Source organism: Culex pipiens, chromosome 1, assembly GCF_016801865.2.
Source record: "Culex pipiens pallens isolate TS chromosome 1, TS_CPP_V2, whole genome shotgun sequence".
NCBI lineage: Eukaryota > Metazoa > Arthropoda > Insecta > Diptera > Culicidae > Culex > Culex pipiens.
Window position 1 is genome coordinate 101154553 of NC_068937.1, and position 19723 is coordinate 101174275.

At 38.0% G+C, this 19723-nt stretch overlaps 1 protein-coding gene across 1 annotated transcript in view; it reads left to right on the plus strand.

Moving 5' to 3' along the window:
- The window catches only part of LOC120424769 (uncharacterized), a 426898-nt gene that overhangs the window by 215119 nt on the left and 192056 nt on the right, over positions 1-19723 (plus strand). The gene's annotated exons all lie outside the window — the stretch shown is intronic.

Consider the following 19723-nt stretch of genomic DNA (forward strand, 5'->3'; position numbering starts at 1 on the left):
AAGGCGCGCGAGATTGCCGCGTAATGTTTAAACCAACATACATTTATTTCGAGCTATTACCGGGGCCCCTTCAATTGGGACGTGGGGCAGGGTTTGGCGCTGTTTATAATGTAAACAACTGTAGCACAACGCGCCGATTGCGATGCCATCTTTCACACTTGCTTCTACTCTCCCAAGTAGTCACGAAAAATGGGTGTAGGTTTTTTTTGTCTGAAAATTTAAATCAGTAGAAGGAAATATCTTTCAAAGTTCGATTGGGGTTGGTGAATGGATATGTTGCGTAAATTGGTTTTAAAATAGTAGCATTTAAATAAAAAAAAGGCATTTTCATCATTTCGACCTGTTAAAAAACCTTCAAAATCTGTCATTCAACCGCAAAATCAACATCTCTTTTAAAGAAATCGAGTGCAAACAGTGCCAAGCACTTCAACACCTGAAAACTTTGCAATTATAATTTCAACTCACTCTCAAAATATGTCCAATATTTGCATACCAAACAAACTTGCCCCCGAGATTTAAATTTTGGTCCAAAAGAGTGACAACAACTCGTGTGGATCGCTCCTCGTTGGAGGTCCAATCAATCGGTCGTCGTAAATCACAGCCCAGGTTCGTTCGTCTTTTTATGATTCTTAATTGTTGGCCGCTTCCCGCCACTAAAACGATTAACAAATTTGCTAAATTGCTACAGATTTACGACTCATCCAAAAGGTTATACGAAAACGAACAAGTTCACGAGTTTTAAGTCACTCCAGGCCAGGAACATCGCATAAATCTCGTCCCCGAAACTCGTTAGACTTGGACGAGTTAAATTGCCTTTTAAGGGGTCACTCACTTTCGGCACCGTCATGCATGCAAATTTACTTTCTCGTCAAACGAAAAGCAAAAAAAAAAACGCTCAGAGGAAATTGTGCGACAATTGTTGTAACTTCCACAAAGAGGCGCGCGGGGGGCTCTCGCATGGGAAAGGAAATTTGTCTCAATTTGAAAGTCATTCCGCTGATGATGATCACCATTATTGGAAGTGCGTACTCCCCTTGACCAGCCTCCTCGCCAACCCCCCCTTAAGTGGCTTTTGCTCAATTAACCAGAGGGAACCAATTGAATGATTGGCGCTGGGAGGGGGACAACAAGGCAAGTAGCTATAGAGCATAAATAGGCCCCACAATGACCCAGGGATCCTGGGGTGGACACACTTACCAGGTTGATGGTTGAACCCTTTAAGGGCAGTTTTATGATTTTTTGGGTGAAATTTACAAAATGATTTTTTTATTTTTACATTCGATTTTAGAGGTATCAAAAATGGAAGAAATCTAGTTGATTTACCTAAGTTACGCAAGAATTTGATATTCTGAAACAGTTTTAAGAGCTTGCAAAATCGATTATTCACAAGGACGTTGTTCGCATTCGGTATAGTGTAGGGCTTATGTAAGACCAGTCGGGCGTAACATTTACTTTGACACTTATTGTGATTTAAAGAATAAAAGCTAAATTCTGAAACTTAAAAAAAATAATCACATTTTTTAAGAAATATTTGCTACAATTAGTCAACATTTATACCATGTTCTTTTTAAATGTGAATGTTCAACCTAATTTTATCTAACACAAACTCAGCCAGTCCGATGAAGCATGTTGGAAAGCACTTTTCTTGTCAATATTAATTCAATTCAATTCAATTGGGTCCTAAAATGAAGCTTAGATTGCTGATATTATTATTTACAGCTCTAAAGCTTATTTTTCTGAGTACAATGACACTTTGTACAACCACAAAGAGTTTAAAATGCATTTTTAAATCAATTTTGAAAAATTAACCTCGCGGTCCTTCTTGACAGAAAAGCTCCTACTTGACAGCTCGTTTCAAGGGGACCATAGTTAATCCATCCAAAAAATGTTGTCGTATCATTTTTTTTTGCATTAACATGAAAAAAAGTGATCCTAAATGGTTTTTAATCGTGTTTTTTACCATTTTACATAAAAATTGACATAGGGCTTTAGTACCAAATTGTGTTTTCATTAGAATTTAACAGTTCTGCTTCATGATGTTACATTTGCAATTCAGAGATTAGGACAACCTTTCAACTGAGATCAATTCATAAGCCTTTGCAGGGAGGGTACATATTTCTACGATTAGATTTTGCTAGCTGGGTGCTCTTTTAGGGAAAATAAATGATTATCTGTCCAAAAATGACAATGTTTAAGTTTTTATCAAGTTCTTTACACAATGCCTTTTCACCGTATTTTCTGAAAGATCGCTATTTAAGAAATAGGAAACATTCTTCTTTTTTTCTTTGCCCGCCAAAAACCCATAAAATCATTTTACCCTGTTATCTAAAGGTGCTATTCCATTACAGGAAACGTTGTTTACAAACTGAATAAGACTAAATGTTTTAATACAAATAGGGGAGTTTGGGGTAATATGGACAGTGGGGGTAATTTGGACACCCCTTTAAAAATCACGTTTTCTTCGGATATAAAGTGAAAACAGCAATCTAAGTGATAAGGCTAGTACTAGTAATGGCCTAGGAGTATGGACAAACCAAAAAAGTTGGAATAGGTTAAGTAGTTTTGGTATATTACGTAAAAGTTTCCAAAGGGCGGTTGGCACTGCCTTAGGTTATAATATTTGAGGGTTGGGAAATAAGGTTTTGCAGGAGTTATATGGCAAAAAAGTGGACAATTCTTGTTTAAGGGGTTGCTTGGACGATGCCTGAGATATGTACGTATAAAAATTGTGCATTTTATCCATTTTTATCATCAAAAATTGCAATTTATGATAAAACATGCTTTTTGTCTACCTGTCAGGCAAAAAAAATTAACTTTCATGGTTGGTTGAGTTTTTGACATAGGACTATGTCTCTACTTACTATATTGGGGGGCCAGTTCAGAAATTCGATCCAAAGCGTCACATTTGAGCGTTCAAAAAAAGGGGACATTTCGAACGCTTATATCTTTTTTCCGTGTGAATTAATCCAGACGGTTGAACCACCAATCGAAAGGGGAAGACTTCAGCTATCGTTTAACTACATAGAAAGTTTGACTAAACATAGTTAAAGCACTTAAAACATGCAATCAAAATGAGTAATTTTTCAGTACAAATCGGACAGATGACCAATCAGAGCGAGCGTATGCATTCGAGGCCGCGCCCCTTTTGTGCCGTTCTCCGGCTGTGCCGCTATTTAAGCAGAAAATTTCGCAAAAGCAAGTCACTTTGGAACGAGCACTCGAACCGGGTACATTGGGCCGGCGCGGAGCAGCAGCAGCAGCAGCCAATAGAAGAAGAGGACCAGCAACCAGAAGGAAGAACCACCAGCAGCAGAAGGAGGGAATTCTTACAAAGGCGCACCAAGCGGACCGGTGGAAGCCATCATGATGTGGCGGTTCTCATGTAAAATGGCCATTTCGACAGTGGTGGCCAAAAACTGGAGTGGCCGGTGCTCTCAAAGCAGGTTCCCCCGGGGCCCGGGGGGACTTTTACAGAACCATACGAGTTGTGGCAATATGGGTGTCAAAATTCGAGGTTTCTGATACTGAACATGAAAATGGCCATTTCGACAGTGGTGGCCAAAAACTGGAGTGGTCGGTGCCCTCGAAGCAGGTTCCCCGGGGTCTGGGGGGACATTTCCAGAACCATACGAGTTGTGGCAATATGGGTATCAAAATTCGTGGTTTTTGATACTGAACATGAAAATGGCCATTTCGACAGTAGTGGCCACAACCTGGAGTTGCCGGTGCCCTCAAAGCAGGTTCCCCCGGGGCCCAGAGGGCCTTTTATAGAACCATATGAGTTGTGGCAATATTGGTATCAAAATTCATGATTTTTGATACTGAACATGCCAATGGCCATTTCGACAGTGGTGGCCAAAACCTGGAGTGGCCGCTGCCCTCAAAGAAGGTTCCGCCGGGCCTGGGGGGACATTTACAGAACCATACGAGTTGTTGCAATATGGGTATCGAAATTTATGGTTTTTGATACTGAACTTGAAAATTGACAGTTCGACAGCAGTGGCCACAACCTGGAGTGGCCGGTGATCTCAAAGCAGGTTCCCCCGGGGCCCGGAGGGCCTTTTACAGAACCATACGAGTTGTGGCAATATGGGTATCAAAATTCATGGTTTTTGATACTGAACATAATAATGGCCATTTCGACAGTGGTGGCCAAAACCTGGAGTGGCCGCTGCCCTCAAAGAAGGTTCCCCCGGGCCTGGGGGGACATTTACAGAACCATACGAGTTGTTGCAATATGGGTATCAAAATTCATGGTTTTTGATACTGAACATAATAATGGCCATTTCGACAGTAGTGGCCACAACCTGGAGTTGCCGGTGCCCTCAAAGCAGGTTCCCCCGGGCCTCGGGGGACATTTACAGAACCATACGAGTTGTTGCAATATGGGTATCAAAATTCATGGTTTTTGATACTGAACATAATAATGGCCATTTCGATAGTAGTGGCCACAACCTGGAGTTGCCGGTGATCTCAAAGCAGGTTCCCCCGGGGCCCAGAGGGCCTTTCATAGAACCATATGAGTTGTGGCAATATGGGTATCAAAATTCATGGTTTTTGATACTGAACATGAAAATGGCCATTTCGACATTTGGCCAAAACCTGGAGTGGCCGGTGCCCTCAAAGCAGGTTCCCCCGGGGCCTGGAGGGCCTTTTACAGAACCATATGAGTTGTGGCAATATGGGTATCAAAATTCATGATTTTTGATACTGAACATGATAATGGCCATTTCGACAGTGGTGGCCAAAACCTGGAGTGGCCGGTGATCTCAAAGCAGGTTCCCCCGGGGCCCAGAGGGCCTTTCATAGAACCATATGAGTTGTGGCAATATGGGTATCAAAATTCATGGTTTTTGATACTGAACATGAAAATGGCCATTTCGACATTTGGCCAAAACCTGGAGTGGCCGGTGCCCTCAAAGCAGGTTCCCCCGGGGCCTGGAGGGCCTTTTACAGAACCATACGAGTTGTGGCAATATGGGTATCAAAATTCGTGGTTTTTGATACTGAACATAATAATGGCCATTTCGACAGTAGTGGCCACAACCTGGAGTTGCCGGTGCCCTCAAAGCAGGTTCCCCCGGGGCCCAGAGGGCCTTTTATAGAACCATATGAGTTGTGGCAATATTGGTATCAAAATTCATGATTTTTGATACTGAACATGCCAATGGCCATTTCGACAGTGGTGGCCAAAACCTGGAGTGGCCGCTGCCCTCAAAGAAGGTTCCCCCGGGCCTGGGGGGACATTTACAGAACCATACGAGTTGTTGCAATATGGGTATCGAAATTTATGGTTTTTGATACTGAACTTGAAAATTGACAGTTCGACAGCAGTGGCCACAACCTGGAGTGGCCGGTGATCTCAAAGCAGGTTCCCCCGGGGCCCGGAGGGCCTTTTACAGAACCATACGAGTTGTGGCAATATGGGTATCAAAATTCATGGTTTTTGATACTGAACATGAAAATTGACATTTCGACAGTAGTGGCCACAACCTGGAGTGGCCGGTTATCTCAAAGCAGGTTCCCCCGAGGCTCGGAGGGCCTTTTACAGAACCATACGAGTTGTGGCAATATGGGTATCAAAATTCATGATTTTTGATACTGAACATAATAATGGCCATTTCGACAGTGGTGGCCAAAACCTGGAGTGGCCGCTGCCCTCAAAGAAGGTTCCCCCGGGCCTGGGGGGACATTTACAGAACCATACGAGTTGTTGCAATATGGGTATCAAAATTCATGGTTTTTGATACTGAACATAATAATGGCCATTTCGACAGTAGTGGCCACAACCTGGAGTTGCCGGTGCCCTCAAAGCAGGTTCCCCCGGGCCTCGGGGGACATTTACAGAACCATACGAGTTGTTGCAATATGGGTATCAAAATTCATGGTTTTTGATACTGAACATAATAATGGCCATTTCGATAGTAGTGGCCACAACCTGGAGTTGCCGGTGATCTCAAAGCAGGTTCCCCCGGGGCCCAGAGGGCCTTTCATAGAACCATATGAGTTGTGGCAATATGGGTATCAAAATTCATGGTTTTTGATACTGAACATGAAAATGGCCATTTCGACATTTGGCCAAAACCTGGAGTGGCCGGTGCCCTCAAAGCAGGTTCCCCCGGGGCCTGGAGGGCCTTTTACAGAACCATACGAGTTGTGGCAATATGGGTATCAAAATTCGTGGTTTTTGATACTGAACATGAAAATGGCCATTTCGACAGTGGTGGCCAAAACCTGGAGTGGCCGCTGCCCTCAAAGAAGGTTCCCCCGGGCCTGGGGGGACATTTACAGAACCATACGAGTTGTTGCAATATGGGTATCGAAATTTATGGTTTTTGATACTGAACTTGAAAATTGACAGTTCGACAGCAGTGGCCACAACCTGGAGTGGCCGGTGATCTCAAAGCAGGTTCCCCCGGGGCCCGGAGGGCCTTTTACAGAACCATACGAGTTGTGGCAATATGGGTATCAAAATTCATGGTTTTTGATACTGAACATGAAAATTGACATTTCGACAGTAGTGGCCACAACCTGGAGTGGCCGGTTATCTCAAAGCAGGTTCCCCCGAGGCTCGGAGGGCCTTTTACAGAACCATACGAGTTGTGGCAATATGGGTATCAAAATTCATGGTTTTTGATACTGAACATGATAATGGCCATTTCGATAGTGGTGGCCAAAACCTGGAGTGGTCGCTGCTCTCAAAGAAGGTTCCCCCGGGGCCTGGGGGGACATTTACAGAACCATACGAGTTGTTGCAATATGGGTATCAAAATTCATGGTTTTTGATACTGAACATGAAAATTGACATTTCGACAGCAGTGGCCACAACCTGGAGTGGCCGGTGCCCTCAAAGCAGGTTCCCCCGAGGCCCGGAGGGCCTTTCACAGAACCATGCGAGTTGTGGCAATATGGGTATCAAAATTCATGGTTTTTGATACTGAACATAATAATGGCCATTTCGACAGTAGTGGCCACAACCTGGAGTGGCCGATGCCCTCAAAGCCGGTTCCCGGGGCCCGGGGTAACATTAACCGAAACATACGATCTGTGGCAATATGGGTATCAAAATTCATAGTTTTGATATTGATCCTGCAAATGGCCATTTCGACAGTAGTGGCCACAACCTGGAGTTGCCGGTGCCCTCATGGAAGGTTCACCTTGGGGGAACATTTATGACAATTTTGCCGACAAATCTATGAAACAAAATAAAATAATCTTATTCCAGATTTCACTAGCAATCCAGCAAAGCAATCCAGCAAAAACTCATTCAAATTGTTTGGTCCTATGTCTTTCGGTTATGTCCCTGACATACCATCTTGAACTTTTTTAGCGATTTAGATAAATTTAGAGGGATTTAAAATCGCAAAACACTCAATAAGGAATGTGAGTAATGAGAACTTTCACAAAACCTCTATTTATTAATTTAGATAAATTTATTCCAATATTCGAATGGATGAAAATCGCTCTAAAATTCTTTGTGTAAATATGGGTATTTGGCGCCGTCGCTCCGTGCCATACTTTCATACACTTAGGAGCCCAGGGCGGTGAAGTCCTTGTAGATTAAAAGGAAGACACTAGTGGTTGGTACTAGCAATGTTGGCCAACAGCTATAAAGTCAACTTCGTTTTTTCGTTCGAAAATCTTATTACTGCATATTTGGCGTTCAACTAGACTCTATTGTTGATTGCTTTTAATTAATTTCTTTGACATTTGTAATTTCTATGCTGGTTTACAATGATATTTAAATTTGAAGGGCAACAGAACGTAAAATTTAAAAAAAAATGGATAGTTTCAGGTTAATTGGTTCTATATAAAGATTGATTTATATAAACCTAAACGATACCTTAATCTCTAAAATCATACTTGTGCCTAATCCAGAATCAATGTTTAAATCATTTCAGAATTATTGATTAAATTATGTATACTACACTGAACTATTTGTTATCTTCCTATTATATTATAGTTCAATCAGAAAATCATTATTTAAACCTTTGATGAAGTATTGTGAGCAAAACAAACACTTCAAATATAAAGCAAATACAAAACCAGGTTGAAGTATAAAAAACATGCTCAAAAAATCAAATGTTAAACTTATTCTTCAACATGTGTCCAAATTACCCCACAAAAGGTGTCCATATTACCCCACAAGTTATGTCCATATTACCCTACAAGGCATGTCAAAATTACCCCACAAGGCATGTTCAAATTACCCCATAGGGGTGTTCATATTACCCCCACACAAAAATGTGGGGGTAATTTGGACACCTTTTAATTTTTGCGATAAAAATGAGTTTTTCATCAAAATTTATTGAAATGAATGTCATTTTTACATCAAATATGGTCTCTATTATCCTCTGGTGTCATTAACATTCCTTTAAAATATCCATACAGCCCGTGGCAGAGCAATTTCCTTAGGGTGTCCAAAGTACCCCACACTCCCCTACAGTTTAACGATTTAAAATTTCACATGGGCCATTTGGAAAAGCTTAGGTCTTAACATTTTGTCTTGTTAAATTTTGGTTTCAGTGAAATCAAAATTATTTTAAAAAATCACTCAGTAGTTAATTTAAAAGTAGACCAATTCTTTACGTTACCGCAACTCGACTGCATTTTATTGGATTTTTAATTGTGTGAAACTTTGTCTGAAAAACCCCATTTTAAATCATTGTCCTGAACAAACGTTCAATGAAAATATTTCAAAATATACGATTCGAGAAAGGATTTTATTATCGTTTTTGTGTCTTCTGTACAATTGTTGTGAGGGTCCAATTATCAAAAAAAAAATACAAATAAAATATATGTTAAGCATTTCATTTTAAAAACAAAATTGATAAATTTTACCTCGTTAGATTTTTTTAAAGCAAGATTTTGTTTTTTTTTAACGTGATTTTTAAAATTATAAAAAAATTGTACCCGAAGAAAAATCAACAATGTACTTTTGTGAAATTTTGATAAAGTGTATTGAACCTTTGTTTGACTATCCTTGTCCATCTTAGAAAAACATATTTTCGAGGGAATTTTTAGCTACATTGCATTGTTGATCTGATCTTTTGATTGGCCGATACAAGACCTGAAACAAATTGATGTAATTAAAAGGGCCAAAATATAGTTAAAGTCAGGGCTGCGGAGTCGGGTCATATTTCAAGCGACTCCGACTCCGACTCCGACTCCGGCTTTCTGAGATTAGCTGACTCCGACTCCGACTCCGGCTCCGGCTTTCAGATCCAACCGACTCCGACTCCGACTCCAACTCCGGCCCACCAACTCTAGCCGACTCCGACTCCGACTCCAGCTTTCAAAAAATGGTTGGCAAAAAAAAAAGTTAGTTAACTATTATTTCGAAAACATTGATAAATAAGATTATTTAAAAACTCTCTAAGTGGAAAAAAACGGAAAAAAGTTTCTAGATTTACAAGTTTTAGACGTTATTGAAACAGAAATAAAAAACCGCCAGTTTAGAAGGCATTTTCAGAAGAACAGTTTGTTAAGTAAATTTGGATTTATTTACTTAACCTCATATTTTCATTAAATTGATTAAAAGCTAAAATATTAAATTGTTACTTTTTGAATGATCATTAAAAGAAAGCTGGCCTTAATGATCGATTTAACATATAAATTCATTTGCTCACTTTTAGGTTGACATTTATAAGAAGCACAGTGACTATCATAGTCACCTTGTATTTTTAAATAACAATTTTAAACGAAACTATTTTTTAAAGCTCCATTGATATTTTTAAGACGTACATGGACATCACGCCAAGGCTGAAGAAGTTTATTATTACAAATCAATGTATCTAAAAAAATCTTCGTGGTAAGGACGCTCCATTTCAAATATCCGTGACCTAGAAAATATTTTACCTCGGAATTTTGGATTTATTTGAATTTTTATTTTTTTTTATATATTTAAAAGGAGGCGCGTGAAACTTCTTGCATCTTCACCTAAAACGAAGCTTTATGAATGGTCGTGCGCCTCCATGAAAATATATGAAAAAAATCTTAGAATTGGATAAAAAACAAAAATCCACAGGTTAAATATTTTCTAGGTCACGGATATTTTTTTATCTTGAAATCCTATCCTATCCTGAAATCTTGAGATTTGTTCAACGATAATTTGCAACAATATCAAAATAGTTTACCTAAGGATCAACATTCTCAGATTTTAGTAGAGAAATAGTAAACATTAAGATAATCGATATATTTAACATATTCAATGATGATTTCAGAATTAGTTGCAATTTTTTTTATATTTGATGTCAGTTTGAAATATTTTAAGCGCGACACTTTTTTTTGTACAAAGTTATAAACAAAATGCGTATGTTGAGTTCCAAGTAATACATTGTTATGATCGTTGAATATTTGTTGGAAGAGTTATCCTGTCAGTGATTTTTTTTTCGATTTCCATAAATAGTGATTATTATTTTATAATTTTTGATGTACCTCGTAACTTTTTTCCTGAACATTGATTTACTTACAATCACCAAGACATTCGCTATCGGGGTATGAGATGACTGTGTGTGCACTTTTTTCAGAAAGAACTAGATTAAATTTGGTCAAATTTGAATTTAAATTGTCCCGCCCGTGTGGATCAATCGGACCGCGCACTGGACTCTCAATCCAGAGGTCGCCGGTTCGAATCCCGCGGCGGGCGCTCTAAAATTCTTTGTGTAAATATGGGTATTCGGCGCCGTCGCTCCGTGCCATACTTTCAGACACTTAGGAGCCCAGGGCGGCGAAGTCCTTGTAGATAAAAAGGAAGACACTAGTGGTTGGTACTAGCAATGGTGGCCGACAGCTATAAAGTCAACTTCGTTTTTAAATATCGGCAAAATGATGCAGTCAAAAATCAATTAAATATTTCTGACTACAATATTGTTTTTTATTTTTTGAGTTATGATGATACTACATACTTGGGTAGGAGCTGATTAACAGGTTATCATTTAGTGATCTCTAAAAAAAATTAAAAATGTCAACGCAGCGAATGCAACTTGAAAAACAATTAAAAATGTAAGAAGTTTTGTAAATTAAGCTGTTTCATAGCAAATACAAAAAAAAAATATATTTTTTTTCGAATTTATGATAACTCTGACTCCGACTCCAACTCCGGGTAATCAGAAATTTTCGGCTCCGACTCCGACTCCGACTCCAGCTATTGAAATTTAGCCGACTCCGACTCTGACTCCAGCTGTTCGAGTTTGACGACTCCGACTCCCAGCTTCCCAAAAAGACCCGACTCCACCGACTCCGGCTCCGACTCCGACTCCACAGCCCTGGTTAAAGTATCAAAGGGACCATCTATAAACCACGTGGACATTTTTTTTGGAAATCTCAACCCCCCAGCTCCCCCCCCCCCCCCCAACCCATCGTGGACAATTCTTTACAAATAAAATCTTTTTCGTATGGAGCGTGGACAATCGCGAATGAAGTATGGTTCTATATACGGAAAGCCTGGTTTACACCGATTGCTCCCAATATTCATTTGGGTTGTTTTGGGGCCTAATTATGATCAGAAAGAACAATTCTTGAAAATTATCCTTACAAACGTTAAGCCACCCTAATGAAAATATTCCTTAGTGGCCTCCCACTCAGATTAGCGATTTGTATACAATGATTTCAATATCATTTTCTCATGATTTCACGGATTGAAACAAAAATCTACAATTAAATATAAATTAAAACAAAAACAACAAAGAAAGAAGGTACCTTCATTTGTAGAGGACATTCCAAAAATAAATAATTATATCGATTATTCGGAGGTTTAAAAGCCGCTCCGGAATTATGTGATGTTATTTTGTAATCTAGTACATTTCGCCGAAAGTCGTTTCACCGAATGGGACGTTTCATCAATGTACGTTTCGCCGAAAAGACATTTCACCGAAAGTTGCCTTTACTTAAAAAATCATAGGGATTTCCTATTTTTTATTTTTTTTGTTTGAACATAACATCAGAATCTCTTTTTTTTCACAATATTTGAACTGCAACTCGGCTATATTGTGTTCAAAACAAAATCGAACAGAATTAAATGAAATCATCACTAAATTTATGAAAGATATTTTTTAAACCTAACCTCCCAAGCTCGAGAGAAAGGGATCACTTCAAATTATTTGCTGAACTTTTCATGTTTAAGTCAGTGAGGGTGACTATGGGTCAAAAAACGATACACCTCTCGTAATTTCTTAATAACAAAAACAATTTAAATAACATCGAAAATCTTTCAACGTAGATTTGTTCTTAGATAGTTCACTAACATTTTCTAAAAATATGGTGGATTTTGATGAACACTACTTTAAATGCCAATAGTTTGAAAATTGACCCAATCTCACCCCTTAGAGGGGGTGACATTGGGTCGAATAAAACTAAAATGATGCTCAAATACAACGATATGGTAAAAACAAGTCATCCAACAGTGTTTCTTGTTCGAGGGAATCGTATTGACATGCTACAATGTTTAAAGTAGTGATTTTCAAACATTTGGGTAGTTTTCGAGCAATTCTAACAAAAATATTAGAAAAATGATTTTTCGAGAGGTCATTTTTGGCCAAAAACTTACTTCAACTTTAGACAGCTGCCAAAATAACAGGATTTTTTTCTAGGAACGAGATTTTTTCAGCGAAGTCATCTTAAGATGTCCTCTACACAACCCTTAAACAGAATTCATTTTCATTGAGAAGAACCTGAGAAATGTTAAAATCCGTAAAAAATCACTTTGACCCAATCTCACCCCCCAGACCCAATGTCACCCCCACTGACGGAATGCAAAATCTAAACCTTTTTGTTTTCACTGGTTTTGTTCGAAAGAATGCAAAAACTAGAGATATTAGTATTATTGTTGAGAAACCAATTTATTTTTAAAGAAATGGTCTTGTTGAAAAGAATGCAAAAACACGCTGAAACTAATAAAATCATCTTTCAAAAAGTCCACTGAACTGTCATGTTTGAAAAAATGTTGCGCACCCATGATTTCGTTACTTTTTTATTTCATTTACTTTACATAAAAATTTAATCAACGACCACATATTAACAAATGCATTTTCTCAATATTTCATTAACACCATATTCGTCGCCATCTTGAATCACAAATTCCCAGAAAACTTTAATGCATTTTAGGGATCACGTAAGACAAAAAAAAACAAAATCGTGATTCGAATTTCCGCGGTCTGAGGTGAAATTTCTGAGGAGTTCGGATAATCAAATCTGGACTCAAATCGATGAGATTTCTTATAGTTTGCCTTTTAAAACATCCCGTCCTGACAGGGCACCAACTTCCCGCACGCTTTTTTTTCTTTCCTTACAATGTTTTTCCCCCTTCTTATAGGAAGAAAGCTCCCCAAATCCAACTACACGCCAAATTAATCATATTCAAGCAACTTTCCTGCTGGACGCTGCGTGCACATATCGGGGTGAAATCTGGTGGCCAAGTCGCCAACTCTTCCGCCGGAGGAGAGTTCCCCAATTGAGGCTCGCGTACATAACCTCAAACAAAGTTTGCGTGGCGAATTCCAGCTACTTTGGAGGAGGAGGAGGGGGTGGGGGGGGGGGGGCTAGCCATGCAGATTGAAACTTCCTTATTCGATTAAATTATTCCAATAGGCTCGTCTCTCTCGCTAGGAGAAAAGTTTCACCAACCGTGCTGCTTTTATTTGCCATATTTGGCGATGCTGGGACCCCGTGGATGGTCTTCAGGGGGGGGGGACCCTCTTCTAAACCTATTATGTGAAAGAGATCTCTTCCAGAGAGAGAACCTACGAGCAGTGTTGTGAAAAGGTTCAAGATATCACTTGCGTGACTTCATGAACTCGATCAACATTGATGACTAATTGAGGTTAAGATAAAACTGAATAATTGGTAGGTTCAGGAAGTTCCCAGCGATCATTTGACACCATGGGGACATCCTTCCGAAAATGCTATTGACTAGAAAGTACTTTGTAGGTAACCTACCTTCAAAGTACTTGCCAGACAAAAAATTTAAACCGATAGCATATCCCCATGGTGTCAAATCGAAGCTTGGGGTCTCTCTGAAGCTAACAATTACTCGCTGAATTCTCCTCTCATTAAAAAATTCGATATTGACCAACTTCAACAAGTGAACCCCCCCAAAAAAGAAATTCCCATCACTGCCCGCATCACACATGAGCGGCACGACCTGAACCCTCGGAACCCCGTCGGAAGACCGGTGCAAGAAACAAGATTAGTGAAGGGGAAAACTCGAATAGCTTGGTGGTTCAATAATGCCCCCCCTTCAATAGCATTTCGAAGGGGATGGATATTGGAAGAGCAGCCAACTTCAATAGATTCACGGTGGCCGGCCGGATCAGTTCCGTAGAGGTCGACCGCCGTATGCGTTTTTGGCGTGACTGTGAGGAGGAATGCACGGAATGGGCCGAGGAGGACGTGACCACGTGTTGGCCAGGACTTGGTGAATAATTGGATTTTTGTGGGTTCTAGTTTTAATTTCTGAAAGTTATTCCATGGAAGGTTTTATTTTGATGAAATCTGTGTAAAAATAACAATCAAATTTATATTTTTGACAGAGTGTTCTTGACTCTCCTAGAGAAAGACAATCGTGGAGATAGAATCTTCCCCAACGAATCAAAACACTTTCGGTCGCTTAAAGTGCCAAAAAAGGAGGCTATAATAAAAACAACAAATCAAACAGCAACCCCAACTCTTCGGATCCGACCTCCTCACGATTTGCCCAAATCGCCTAATCAAAACAATTCCAATCAATCTCGGTCGGCTTCGCTCGCTCCCAATATTTTGGCAGGGCCCCCAAGTCCCGCCCAGTCCGGGTCGGCGCAATTTCTGACATTTTCGCCAATCATCACTCTAATTCACTCGGCGAGTAAAAGGTCCCGGCCATAAATCGCTTAGCAAATCGCTAAATCGCAGCGATCGCCATTTTTCACCTGCACACGGCGCTTTTGAAGGGGTTGATGAACGGAAAAAAATATTCTGACTTCTGACTTCTGACTTCTGACTTCTGACTTCTGACTTCTGACTTATGAATTCTGAATTCTGACTTCTGACTTCTGACTTCTGACTTCTGACTTCTGACTACTGACTTCTGACTTCTGACTTCTGACTTCTGACTTCTGACTTCTGACTTCTGACTTCTGACTTCTGACATCTGACTTCTGACTTCTGACTTCTGACTTCTGACTTCTGACTTCTGACTTTGACTTCTGACTTCTGACTTCTGACTTCTGACTTCTGACTTCTGACTTCTGACTTCTGACTTCTGACTTCTGACTTCTGACTTCTGACTTCTGACTTCTGACTTCTGACTTCTGACTTCTGACTTCTGACTTCTGACTTCTGACTTCTGACTTCTGACTTCTGACTTCTGACTTCTGAATTCTGACTTCTGACTTCTGACTTCTGACTTCTGACTTCTGACTTCTGACTACTGACTTCTGACTTCTGACTTCTGACTTCTGACTTCTGACTTCTGACTTCTGACTTCTGACTTCTGACTTCTGACTTCTGACTTCTGACTTCTGACTTCTGACTTCTGACATCTGACTTCTGACTTCTGACTTCTGACTTCTGACTTCTGACTTCTGACTTCTGACTTTGACTTTGACTTCTGACTTCTGACTTCTGACTTCTGACTTCTGACTTCTGACTTCTGACTTCTGACTTCTGACTTCTGACTTCTGACTTCTGACTTCTGACTTCTGACTTCTGACTTCTGACTTCTGACTTATAACTTCTGACTTATAACTTCTGACTCTTGACTCTTGACTCTTGACTCTTGACTCTTGACTCTTGACTCTTGACTCTTGACTCTTGACTCTTGACTCTTGACTCTTGACTCTTGACTCTTGACTCTTGACTCTTGACTCTTGACTCTTGACTCTTGACTCTTGACTCTTGACTCTTGACTCTTGACTCTTGACTCTTGACTCTTGACTCTTGACTCTTGACTCTTGACTCTTGACTCTTGACTCTTGACTCTTGACTCTTGACTCTTGACTCTTGACTCTTGACTCTTGACTCTTGACTCTTGACTCTTGACTCTTGACTCTTGACTCTTGACTCTTGACTCTTGACTCTTGACTCTTGACTCTTGACTCTTGACTCTTGACTCTTGACTCTTGACTCTTGACTTGCACTTTGGACTTGCACTTTGGACCTTGATTTTGACTTTGATTTCAACTTTCATTTTGACTTTGATTTTGACTTTTATTTTGACTTTCATTTTGACTCAACGGAGAAGGACAACCATGGGTGGTCTGTCATGCTCATGCTCATGCTCATGCTTTATTTTGACTTTCATTTTGACTTTGATTTTGACTTTAATCTGATTTTGATTTTGACTTTGATTTTGACTTTGATTTCGACATTGATATTGAAATTGATTTTGACTTTGATTTTGAATTTCTTTTTGACTTAAGATTTTAGACTTTGATTTTGGAAAATTTTATTTTCCGTGCAGAAAACCAGATTTGCTAGCAAATTTTAACCCTAGGCGGAATATTTATTTACCCGACCATCATCATAATCATCATTTCTCACTCCAAAGTCCCTCTCCCTCTCTCTCAAAACTCAAGGGATCGGATTATTTTGATTGGATTGGTAAAAGTGGGCACGGGACGACTCAACCGCCACTCCAAACATAGAACCGAGCGCTCATCAAAGTCAGCTCAACAAGCCAAAACTAATCGCTTCGCGGCATGACGCCGCACAAAACTTCGCGGACCCTTCGGGGCGATCCGGTTCGCGATCCTAACCTCAACCCGTTGAAACAAATCTCTCTCGGGCTGTCATTTAGCGCGGCCAAAACGATCACTTCTCGGCTGCGGTTTGAAAGGGTCCTGCCAACGTTAGGTTCGATACAGGGTTCGATGATTGCCGAGACCCCATTATGAAAGGTTAGTCTCGCCCCAAGTCGCGGGGGTCAACCGGCTACCGGAGTTTGGTGTCATTGTTCCCGGCGGGGAATCGGGGCTGCTGCTGCCCATATGGTGTGTGGGAAGCTGCAGCCAAAGCCTGATACTGATCGAAGCTGACAGTGGCGCGACGTTGGGGGGTCCACCGATTGAGCTAAATCGACCGACCGAGGGGTCGACAAGGTCGGATGTATTAATCATGTGCGAACAATGGCGCTACTGGGTTTGTTGTTTGTGGTTACTGTTGGTAGGATTGTCACTGACTTTTTGTTGTTGTTGAAGCAATACAGAAGCTGACAGGAGGGAGGTTATGTTTAATGTTTGTTTGAAATCGATTTGACAGGTGGAAAATGGGTGTTTTTGTTTGTTTGTACACAGACTAATGTATATTTTTTCTATGTTTCTTTGCAGGTAAGCTTCACCATTGGATGATAAATGGAACTTTGATTACTAAAAATGTAAGTTAAAACAAATAAATCAAACTTTACCTAATCCCTTCGCAATAATGAGACCTGCGTTTATAGAGTCATTTTTTGAAATTTTTGCGGTTCAAATCAATAACAAATATTACTTAAAACACTTAAGATCAATTATGTTTAATAAACTTGATATTCTTAAAATACTTAAAATACTTAAAATACTTAAAATACTTAAAATACTTAAAATACTTAAAATTCTTAAAATACTTAAAATACTTAAAATACTTAAAATACTTAAAATACTTAAAATACTAAAAAAAAATTAATATACTTAAAATACTTAAATTACTTAAAATACTTAAAATACTTAAAATATTTAAAATACTTAAAATACTTAAAATACTTAAAATACTTAAAATACTTAAAATACTTAAAATACTTAAAATACTTAAAATACTTAAAATACTTAAAATACTTAAAATACTTAAAAAAACTTAAAATACTTAAAATACTTAAAATACTTAAAATACTTAAAATACTTAAAATACTTAAAATACTTAAAATACTTAAAATACTTAAAATACTTAAAATACTTAAAATACTTAAAATACTTAAAATACTTAAAATACTTAAAATACTTAAAATACTTAAAATACTTAAAATACTTAAAATACTTAAAATACTTAAAATACTTAAAATACTTAAATTACTTAAAATACTTAAAATACTTAAAATACTTAAAAAACTTAAAATACTTATAATACTTAAAATACTTAAAATACTTAAAATACTTAAAATACTTAAAATACTTAAAATACTTAAAATACTTAAAATACTTAAAATACTTAAAATACTTAAAATACTTAAAAAACTTGAAATACTTAAAATACTTCAAATACTTCAAATACTTCAAATACTTCAAATACTTCAAATACTTCAAATACTTCAAATACTTCAAATACTTAAAATACTTAAAAAAACTTAAAAAAATTACAAACTTAAAAAACTTAAAATACTTAAAATACTTAAAATACTTAAAATACTTAAAATACTTAAAATACTTAAAATACTTAAAATACTTAAAATACTTAAAATACTTAAAATACTTAAAATACTTAAATTACTTAAAATACTTAAAATACTTAAAAAACTTAAAATACTTAAAATACTTAAAATACTTAAAATACTTAAAATACTTAAAATACTAAAAATACTTAAAATACTTAAAATACTTAAAATACTTAAAATACTTAAAATACTTAAAATACTTAAAATACTTAAAATACTTAAAATACTTAAAATACTTAAAATACTTAAAATACTTAAAATACTTAAAAAACTTGAAATACTTAAAATACTTCAAATACTTCAAATACTTCAAATACTTCAAATACTTAAAATACTTCAAATACTTAAAATACTTCAAATACTTAAAATACTTAAAAAAACTTAAAAAAATTACAAGCTTAAAATACTTGAAAACCATACTTAAATTAAATTACGTTACTATATTACTTAAAATACTTTCAATATTTAAAATACTTAGAATACTTCAAATGCTCAAAATACATAAAATACCAAAATTACATTAAATATTTTGAGTATTTTAAATACCTAAAATATATAACATATATATATATATATATATATATATATATATATATATATATATATATATATATATATATATATATATATATATGTATAGGCCTGGGTGAAATTGGAATCACTAAAATGGCCATAACTTAGCGAAAACTCAACCAATTTGCATACTTCTTTATTCGTTGAACTCGTTAGAATGTCTATTTTCCGAAAATGACCCGCAGAACCCTTAAATGTTCCGGTGGCCGGAGATATTCCGGTGGGTCACTGGGTCAAACAGGGTCAAAAATGGCCATTTTTGGGTCCCGCACTATTTTGTTAATAGAAATCTTGGAAAAAACACATTTTTTCATGTTACAATCTTTGTTCTACCAACAGACAATACTGACCATGGATTTTGCACCACCGGGGATGTTCCGGATTGAGCGGGCAGGTTCCCTACCCCGGGGGAACCGGTCAAGGGACGGTCAGAAATAAAACTATTTCTATCATGGCAATATGGGTGTCAAAGTTCATCATTTTCAAAACAAAGCTCATTTATGATCCCCAAAACCACTTTTGGACCGATCTGGCCACTTTGGGACCGGTTCCCGGTACTCCGGTGGAACCCGGAATAAGGCAAATTATGGGATTATTTCTGAATAATTTTTGACAGGGCAATATGGATGTCAAAGTTCATCATTTTCAAAATCAAGCTCATCCATGATCCCCAAAACCACTTTTGGACCAATCTGGCCACTTTGGGACCGGTTCCCGGTACTCCGGTGGAACCCGGAATAAGACAAATTACGGGATTATTTCTGAATAATTGTT